The 10,838-nt window shown below is 40.0% G+C and overlaps 1 pseudogene; it reads left to right on the top strand.

Annotated features, from left to right (window-relative positions):
• The first annotated feature begins 1,055 nt into the window (after positions 1-1,055).
• LOC139129251 (fatty acyl-CoA hydrolase precursor, medium chain-like) lies at positions 1,056-10,411 on the top strand (annotated as a pseudogene).
• Positions 10,412-10,838: the final 427 nt, after the last annotated feature.

The following is a 10,838-nucleotide window of genomic DNA, read 5'->3' as shown; positions in this document are numbered from 1 at the left end:
ATACTGTTTGCAGTGTTATTTTATGATATCAGTGTCAGCATAATCTAATCTTGGGTTTAGCTTTACCGAGATCTATTATCACGGATCTCTTAAATAAAATCAACTACCAACGAGCTCATTGAATACCTGGTATTCCCTAAATTAAATGTCCGTCAAAGGTGTTTTGAAAACTGTATGATAACATTTTTGCTTCTATTGATCGTGAGAAAAGGCACATATCGTCGAGATGACATTGTGTTGCTGGAGTGTAAACATTTCAAAGGTAAGAAGTCCACGGCTAGCTTTACAACCAATTGGAGTAGATCAGCTAGGTCCTCGGAGAAGGTACATACTATAGCCACGACGTAATGTAATGTACGGTATCGAAACTAAATGCGGGATAGATACAAAAACGTTGGTAAATGTTGAATATTTGTCTAGTAACCTCATTTTATTTGTTTCAGTGTAATTATACTATTTTCCCCTTCATTATTTGACGGAGGACCGATTCGTAGCAGAATTAAGATGAAATCTAAGTTGCCGCCCCTTGGCGAAACACGTTCCCAGCTTTAATATCAGCAATCATTGACAAGATCACATTATACTCATGCCAAGGAATTCACGACAAGAAATTTCAGAAGCTGGATCAAACTTTCGTGAGGGTGAAAGATAGTTTCTTTCACCCAAATTTTTTTAGTATTTCAAGAATTGTTTTTCGGAAATCATGGCTTGGCCAGCAACAACAATAGCCGTACATGTGGTATAGTGGTAGGCTCTGCCGGTAACTCGGTCATCACGAATGCTTGCTTTTTACCCGATTACGTTTTTGCAAATTTTGACACTGTGAGTTTTGACCTGGGTCATGGGTCAAAAATGTCTAAAATGGGGTCCTAAAATAACGATATTTTAGGTCTAAAATGGGCCCGGGTTTTTTACGTGCGGCTGTACACCCCTACCACTTCTCAGAGCAAGTACCCCCCCCCCCGGGTATTGTCCCTCCCGCTACGGTTTGTGAACATAGTGTGCAGTCACTGTGTCACTTGATGAGTCGGTCGTCACATTTGTTACAGTATCATAGACCCCTAGTAGAGTGAGTTTGGGGTCTACGGATGTTTATGAACTATTCTATTGGCCAAGATTCAACAGACAATACAGCCACAGATATGACTCCTATCTGACCCCTGGACGAGCAGCATTAGGTGCACCTTCAAATGAACGCCATCACAAACTTTGAACGCCCCGTGTGATGACATCACTTCCGACACCAGCGTCTTTTACTTCCATAATAATGAAAGCAAAGCGGTGGTCTATGATCGATATTGCTACCTTGGCAAGGGACTCCGGCATTTGAATTAAGAGGTGACGTTATGTAATGAGCTGGCATTCACCGTCGATGATAGAGTGACACCGTTACACCGGGTCAACACAGCTGGCCCGGTACCTGTCTGAATTCGCGCGGCTCTGAAAATGTTTGCGACTATGGCTTCATTACGCGTTATTGTCGTTCTGGCCCTCGCCATAATGCTGTTTACAACCACCGTATCTGCAGACGACCCGGTGGTGGAGATCAAAACAGGAAAACTGGCCGGCAAATCGGTGGAATTTTCACACAGTGATATCGACATCCAGCGAACGGTCCACGTTTTCAAAGGGATCCCCTACGCCGAGCCACCGGTCGGTGACCTGCGCTTCAACCACCGAAGCCGAAGGTGCCATGGGCGGGAGTACACGACGCTGCGAATTTCGGTTCGGCTTGCATGCAGAGTATTGAACCCTTGGTACCTGTTCAGGAACCTCTGAGCGAGGACTGTCTTTTCTTAAATGTTTACGCACCTCAGGTGGATGACGTAAGTATAGCTGAATAAAAATATACAAACAAAAGTATTAATTTCAAACACAATGAAACGTTTATTTAGCGCAAAGAAACACATCACTCTATTGCAAGTTATACTGCATCTGACGATACTGACCTTTCACCTGTCCTCGACGGTGACGGCCATATCCATTTAAATTATGCGAGGAAATCCGATAGCGAAAGACCGGCAGAAATACCATTCGAGCGATATAACTGGGTCCTTGCGTCCGTGACCCGAATCAGCTGAAACCGAACAACATCGCATCCACCACGCTGACACAATAAAGGTCCGAATTCCATTGCACGGAATTTTTTTTTATTCAGAAAGAAAATGAGTGGGTCTATGTAAGTGATAATATATAATATATATATATATATATATATATATATATATATATATATATATATATATATATATATATATATATATATATATATATATATATATATATATATATATATATATATATATATATATAATATATATAGTGTGGATGTTTAGAAAGTCTGATACACCTAACATACTCCCAATTGTTCTATTTATACGTATACAAAATACATGGGAAGAAGTGATAACTTTTCATGGGTAGACATAGAATTTTTATCAATTGTTAAATTCAATAAATATTATGTTAATGTTTGCCTGGATCAGTCTGCTTCCTTGCCTGTGATGGTGTGGATTCATGGGGGCGCTTTCATCATCGGCTCCGGCGGATTCAGATACGACGGTACAGCTTTAGCAGCGACTGGTGACGTCATCGTCGTCTCCATCAACTATCGTCTTGGACCTTTCGGCTTCCTCGCCACAGGTGAGTCTGTTTATTTTTCTACGTGAGTTAATATTAGACAGAAAAATTCTTACTCCTTGCTGAAGTAAGACACTGGTCGTATGTGCAAGCTGAATGTTAAGAAAAGACCTTGCATTTGTTTAGGAGATCTCTTTGTTGTCGGCGGACATGCGAAAGTATTTTTTATACTTTATGTTGCGACGTTTACAGTTATTATGCTACTGTACACGGTTAAAAATGACGCCACGAAAGGACTGAACTTTATTTCTGTTCCATCATCTCTACATCTGTAGAGGTACAAATCTATACTGTTCTAAAGTTCTAATATCATGGATACTGGAAGATGGCGCTTATACTAACTCTCATTAAAATGTGGTGTAGTAGTGAGTCGGCCTTCCACGCTATCGTAATTGCTTTTTCTGCATTGATGAAGGGAAGGCCGCAGAAAAAATAACGACAGTAACACGACAGCGTAAAAGACCGACCCATCTCTACAGACTGGCTTTTATCTCGGCCCAGTGCATTCCTTTTACATTCCAAACTAGCTCAAGGCTCAGTCTTTCTTATCATATGTTTGGGTTCCAAGTCACCCATCATCGATAATCGTCCGGTTCTGCGACGAAATGGAAACTTGCTGTCTACTCGCGGCAAAAGGGCCACTACTTAAACAACTAGAGACTAAACTAGAATCTCTCTATAATTTTTGTTTCTCGAAACAAAAATCGCCCGTGTAAATAAATGAAGAAGACGACATTGCAGCAATTTCATTGTACAGAGGCGAATCGATTACAGCGTTGCAAGTACAGTACAACTGTCAACGGTTACGATAGATAGGTAGTAGGTTTCATTAAACGAGTGGGCAACAGGGATAGTAACACAGACGCCCATAACTGCCCCAAAATATTATGTTAATCATTATTGTCAAATGTTAATGTATAACACCATTTTCTGTGGTATCACTAAAGCGCTGCAAATAGTACGATGCTGCCTGTACTTTATTTAACCATGTCTAAAGTTTGCGAAGGTATTGACCAGCACACCCCTTCCCCTAATGCAATTCGTTCAGAGTGACTTGTATCATGTGTCAGACTCGGAGAACTTACGTATGCCATCAAGGTACCGACGGTTGGCGCATAAATGACAAACACGGAGATGATGTACTGGGATAATGGAGACTGGAGCAAATTTGCACTCAACCTGGAGATCTTAAAGCAGGCTCTGTCTTTGGGGTAGAATGCGCCTCGGGGATAGATATTCGGACTCTGAATTTTTTTAATCATGGCGTTTCTGGTGTATCGCTTGTGAGGACTCATAGCTCTGAGATTAAGGAAAATTTTCACCATCTTAATTGCTTTTGAGAAAGTCGAAAATTAAACTTTCTCCGATAAAGTATTTGAATGTCAAACATCTGTAATTGTTGGTTAATTTGTTTCTCTAGGGCCAGTCTGATTCCTTTAATACAATATTTTGAGTGCAGCTCCCTAGGGATAAGCTTTAAAATTTTTTTACAATTTTTGATGAAATATGCAAATTTGTATTTTGAGGCACTATTTTATGCAAAAATCTTTTCCTTAACGGCTAGTCTGACAGCTTTAATATTTAGCATACGGGTCCCTTGGGATGACCTTATTATGATTTGCTTAAATTGTTCAGGAATGTGCAAATTTGTATTTTTAAAGCAATTTTTGGTGTCAATCAAACTCTTTTTACCAAAACCCTTTGTCTGATAGCTTCGATATTTGATAACACTATTCATACGGATGATCAACATGTGCTATATTCAAATTATGATGAAATCTGCAATTTTGTATTTTGGGGATAATTTCAGCCATATTGGTCAAAAATTGTTTCTCAATAAATACTCTTCTGATAGCTTTGATATTTGGTAGGCATGTTATTGGGGTGATTTTAATTTGATATGTTCGAATTATGATTAACTCTTCACTTGTGTATTGTTGTAGCTACTTTTGCCATTTTAGGTCAGCTCATCCTGAAATAAGCTATCAAAGATTTTCACCCTCATCAACACATGTGTTACGAATATATATTCTCTACACAACACAGCGAAGCTCTGTCGAGTGACTCCGGGACACGCGTGAAGTCGCTTGTGCGTGACTTGATAACAGAGGCTGTTTATTATTTTCCTATTTTCGCCCAGGTGATGAACACACTGCCGGAAATTACGGATTCTATGACCAGATAGCAGCCTTGCGATGGGTCCAGGATAACATTGCAGGTCAGATCATGCTTTTTTGTAATGAACACATTTCAATCCGTAATTCTCGAAAAATAAACTCGCCCATGTACACAATCGTGATTCAACCACTCCAACTTTCGTTTTCACAGCCTTTGGAGGCGACGCTACCAAAGTGACGATATTTGGGGAAAGTGCTGGCGCAATCAGCTCCGAGTATCTGTTCTTATCGCCTTTGACTGACGGACTTTTCCGTCGAGTCATCTTGCAGGTATGTATGCCAAAGCGGATTTGTATTTCTGAAAACCACACAAACAAATATACGAATTATACACAAATTTAAAAATGAAATTGTTTGGGGAGCTACTTGTTGTATAAGTTAAGAAAAAAACTTGACGGTCAAGGTCAGGGGAGCTAGCTATCCGAAAGTAATTCGATAATGATTTTTTTTTCAAATACTTTCTTTCTCTTGACACTTTCCATAGAGTCATGAAACGTGCAAATGGATTTATTGCAGATTTTTCTCTAAGCCGTATTTGTAACGGTTTAAAGTCACGACTCGATCATTTTTCTCTGCATTATGTGCTTTCATGGTTTCTGGGAACATTTGACCATTTCGATTGCCCTTTAGAATGGCTAGTCACCCCTATCAATCATCCAATCAATTAACCATCGATCAATCAGTCAATCGATCAATTAATCATTCAGTCAACCAATCAATCGTTTCTATCCCAACTTGGCAATTATTGTTGCGACAGTTGCATACACAATATCATGTACAAAAAGACAATTAAGACAGCACATAATAAAACTCAGTGAACAAATGACACAGGGTTAATATACGGTATAGAATCGCTCAAAATTTAATCAATTCTTTCAATTGTCCAATAGCCAGTACTAAAAAAGCAAAGAGTCATATTTGCATTTCTGTGTGCCTCTTTATACTTTCTTATATCCATAAAGTTATTATAGAAATAACGGGCGACGCGCTGACCATTAACGTGTACTCATGGGCAAGGGCGAGAGGAAAGCCAAAATTAACGGGCGAGGCTTGCCGAGTCCGTTAATTTGGCTTTCCTCGAGCCCGCGCCCACAAATAAACGTTAATGGTCAGAGCGGAGTCTGTTATTTCCATTATATTATCAGCGAACCCAAGAAAACCGTCAAAATTTCCGAAAATTTCAGGAGCGAACGACAACTGGGCCCCAGAAACTGAGCATTACGCGACGCACTGTCACGCGCGCTGTAAAAAATTGGCAAATCCGGAGATGTTTTCAGAAAAAAGTATCTCAACTTGACCTACAAGTGCTCCATTTTATTTTGTGATTGATTATGATTTACGTTTGAGATGTAAAGTTACGATACTTTGAGTTGTTAATCTTATTATTCATATTCACGGGCATGTAAACAAACCATTACTGTGTATTTGTGGTCAGTCACGTGGCTCAGCTCGACCAATCAAAATGCGACGGGCAGCGCATGGTAATATAATTGTCAATAATGAACAGGATAATTCACTTCAAATAGGTTTAAACTTTATTATCCCGTATTGTACCTTAAAGTGCATTTTGAATCTCATGTCCAATTACGATTCAATCGTAATGACATAAGAAAAGTGGACTTTTTTGATCTGGCCGTTTGGTAATTTCTGTTATGAAAGATCCCATTAAATCAGTTTCGGTCGCATTTCGCAAAGATACTGCTCACAAAAGTGTTACACTGGTACACAGAAATTACGAGAAAAATGTGTTTCCTTAGTACGTTGAAACTCCAATATTTTGAGACCAAAAACCAGAAAACTGCTGTCACTGAGTAATAAAATTGGATGTTTTATTTATTTTACGGAAAGAGCGGATCCGCGTCTCTGCCCGGATTTGTCAGCACTGACGCAGCTACACAAAAGAAGATAGCTCATGGTCTCGGTCAGACTGCTCGGCTGTGACGAGGATTCGTCTGATGAATCGTCAAGTGCCTACGTACCGTGCCGGCCGAGGACTTCATCGAGCCCAGTGATATGTCATCGGTAAGCACTGTCGTCTTTGCACACTTGTCCATATGTGGTCATCTTTTAGAACTTGATGCTTGCATGATTCATTTAGGTCTACACGTCTACAACACATCTTCATGAAAATATACTAAGTTAAAAAGAACATGTTAAGACAAATTTAGCTTCAACAGACGAGCTATTTATTAAATGAAAATTACGTATGTATTAATTTTTACACAGGCATTACACCAGTCTGACCATAATAGACTGAGATATTTTTGTCGACCTGCTTGTCTCTATACATCCTTCCATTTTTTTTCCCTGTATGTCCCCTTCTCTATCTGTCTGTCCGTCTGTCTCTCCCCTCTTTCTCTCGAAAATTTTTCACCCCCTCTCTCTCTATCCCTCTCTCCCCAGGGTCTTCTGGCTAATGTAACCGGCCTTGATTTCGAGATTGAGTCTTCGCCGTTTCCCCCAGTAGTTGATGGCATATTTGTGACAGAAGCACCAGCAACTCTTATCCGTGAGAGAAATTTTGACAAGAAAGACATTGATTTCATGATCGGGACGCTTTCCGACGAAGGGATGACCTACTGCATGTTCTTCATGGCCGACAAGCTCAACCAAACCGAGGTAACGATGGACCGGGACACGTACGAAGCTTTGTATCCAGCTGTCCTCACGAAGCAGTTCAAGAACAACCCCGCCGTGCTAGACGCCATCAAACTCTTATACGTCAACTGGGAAGACGCCGATTTGGAAGACGCCGACTACGTGGAGGCCTTCAGCTACATGCAGGGCGACCAGTTCTTTGTGTGCCGAGCTGATCAGTCTGCCCGCGCGTACTCGCTGGCGGGAGCTAACGTGTACCTGTACCAGATGTCCCACCCACCCGCCAAATCAATCTGGCCTTGTAAGTGGCTGAAAGCAGCCCACATGGAGGAAATACCCTTCGTCTTTGGTTGGCATTTCGTCCAGGAAATGGAATGGACGATGCCGAAGGAGGACGTTGACCTGGCTGTCGAGATCATGAAGTACTGGACCAACTTTGCGAAGACAGGGTAAGGCGGAATCGACACACACATTGATATTCACTGGTTAAAGTTGGCGAATTACAGAACAAACGAGTTCAATTTTACTTCCCATCACAGGATTTATTTCATCTCTGAATGTTATGTCAGTTAGACAGCGTATTTTTTACTTTACTGCAATTTTAATGTTTAAATGTATGAATGGTGTCTGTCCACAATATTATCAAGCTTATTTACTCTCAACTGCAATGTTCATGACCATAATACGCGGTCCGCATATCACCAGGACTGTTATGTGCCAAGGTGTATTTCAAAATCTGGTCAACGAAGGTTTCATTTCCGAGGATCTAAAGTATGGAATGCTTTACCTACAGATATTAGACAGAGTACTACTCTTTATACTTTCAAACGTAACTTGAAAGACTACATAAGAAGGAATGTTTCCTGTAGTTCCGTCTCATGTACGCATGTCTGTGATATGTAGTTTTCTTTTCTTTTTTTTCCGAAAGAGCCCCGATGAAAATTACTGTACAGTAATTCGGCCGCTCAATAAAGTGTAAATAAATTCTATATAAGGTAGATGATACGGCTCGTGGATAGTCTTTCAATTTTTCACGATTCTTTCATGACCTTATACTTGTATGAACTCATTTAAGCTCTTGGAGTAAGAAACACTTTCACCGTCTTAGTTTTTTTCTCCAAAATCAAAGATCTTATTTTCCCCACAGTGTGAAACAGGAATGGCGGCCATTTTGAATTTCATATATCGGTAAATATTAGATAATTTGTTTCTCTGATACCAGACTTTGTAAAGCGACCCCTGATTTTTGTTCTTGATTTGGTATGAGAATAGTTTCATTAGAGAAAGTTTCAGCAAACGCTGAAGTCTTTCTGCCTCGAAGCACATACCTTAGCGTTTTAGATTCCCAACCATTCGCTCAAAAGCGTCCACATTTTAATCGATAGTCACAATTCATCATTAACATTAACTTGATAAACAGCTGCGCTAGTGCTAAATCAAAATATTTCATCTTCTTTTCACATTTCCAGAAATCCAAACTCACCTAGTTCGAATGAAGATGATTCCAAAACAAGTTGGCCACAGTTCAAAGTACCCGGATTAGAGTACAAAGACCTGTCACTAAAGATGGAAACCAAAAGAGCTCTGAAAGCCAAGGAGTGTGCGTTCTGGAATGATTTCATTCCGAATCTGATGAAATATACAGGTAAAAAGACTTTTTCCACTGCTACCAGTGATCTTCACGCTCTGCATTGCAACTAAGGACTCTTCACAGTATATGAGGAAGAAATCTAGATGATGATGTGTTGTCGGCTTACGCACGTGCACCGACTACTCGATAAATGTATATCAAACTTTGCAAGAGTTGATGACCGTGGGATAGTATTCAGCGTTTGTTTTTGGAGCGAATGAACACTGGGTAATTTTGTCAAATTATTGGTGTTGATTTTTTGGGCCTTCCAGTAGAAAATTACTTTTCATCTTTTGCAAACATGGCATTTCGAGCTAGTTACGAAATCTGAAATATTGCCCAAAGTTCAAGTTGGACTGGTAATAGTCCAAACATACACCTTATGAACGACGGGGCTGAACGAGGTAAATTAATTAATACAACATCGTCCATTTACTGAAGTCAGACGCAATGGTTGCAAAATGGACATGCAAGTACCACATTTTAGTTGCATTATATTCCATGGATAATTCCATATCCGTTCTGTCATTCCACTCACTGCATCCTGGACCCAACATCCTCTTTGAGAATGCCAAATGCTGTTGGTACATCCATTTCCTAGGTTTAAAGGGGCGTATTGGTTATCAGCTTGGCCCACCTGATAAAATTTTCGATGGAAAACAAAGGGGCTGACGTCACTTAAATTTCAATGTCAATAAGAGTTAATGCGAGAACCAGGGATTTTTATGAAGACTGCCGCTCTCACTTAAATACCGAACACTGTCATGGTTACATGTGACATCCAAATCAAAAATGTACTGAAACCGTAGTGATTCAAATGAAATATCGCTCTCTAACTTGTACTTTAAGGTAGAATATGCGCCTTCTTTGGGGGTTCATTTTACAGCTGTCGGAGTAAGAGAACTTTTCACTTAGTTTTTCGAAAATCGAAAAAGTTATTTTTCTCTGTAGAGTAACACAGGGATGGCGGCCATTTTGAATTATTTCAAATATTGGATAATTTGTTTCTCTAGTACCATAATATGAATGGTGATCCCCAATTTTATTCTTGATTTTGAAAGAGAATGGTGGACATATTCGCTTAAGAAAGATCGAGAAAAAAGTTCAAATCTTTCACTTTCGAGGCGCATGCTACCTTAATTCAAATTATTGACGATTTCTTAAAATTACCCGAAAACGTTTGCTGTGTAAGGTAGAACACTAACGTCTATTTGTTTGATTACTTGCAGATTCGGATTCAATATGTTCTGCTGTAGATGATGATTTGCACGTGGAAAAGTACAGAGAGGAAGCAAATGTTGACCCGAGTCAATAAGGCCGCATACCAAACCCGTCACATTGTTTCCAGCAACCCACCCTACCCTAGAAAAAACGCACGGACCCTAGACACTTTGTTCGCATTTTGTAAAAAAATGAGTAAACTCACTTGATTTATCCTTATTATGGCCATGGGCCTCAATCAACAAAAAACCCCAGTTTCTCCGGCCTACAAACCCACATTACGGAGGCATGAACCGGAAACACATCGTTTCTTTTATTTAGTCTAATATAATTCAAGTTCGGCACTTGTATCGAATTAGAAACACACCGTGATAACTGTATGCTTCTGTAATAGGCCTTTTCCCAGCTATCCTACAATGCATTGCTGCGTTTTATATGACATGTTTATACGAACTTGAAACAAAAGCAGGATCATTTTTGTTGTGTACCTATTGCATGTCTACAAGTAGTATGATGCGTACGTTACCATCGATCTGGCGTGCGACAAATGTATCGTCTAGAGGAGAATGGTC

Source organism: Ptychodera flava, chromosome 3, assembly GCF_041260155.1.
Source record: "Ptychodera flava strain L36383 chromosome 3, AS_Pfla_20210202, whole genome shotgun sequence".
Classification (NCBI taxonomy): Eukaryota; Metazoa; Hemichordata; class Enteropneusta; family Ptychoderidae; genus Ptychodera; species Ptychodera flava.
Note: the sequence above shows the minus strand (reverse complement) of the source record. Positions and strands in the feature narration are given on the sequence as shown.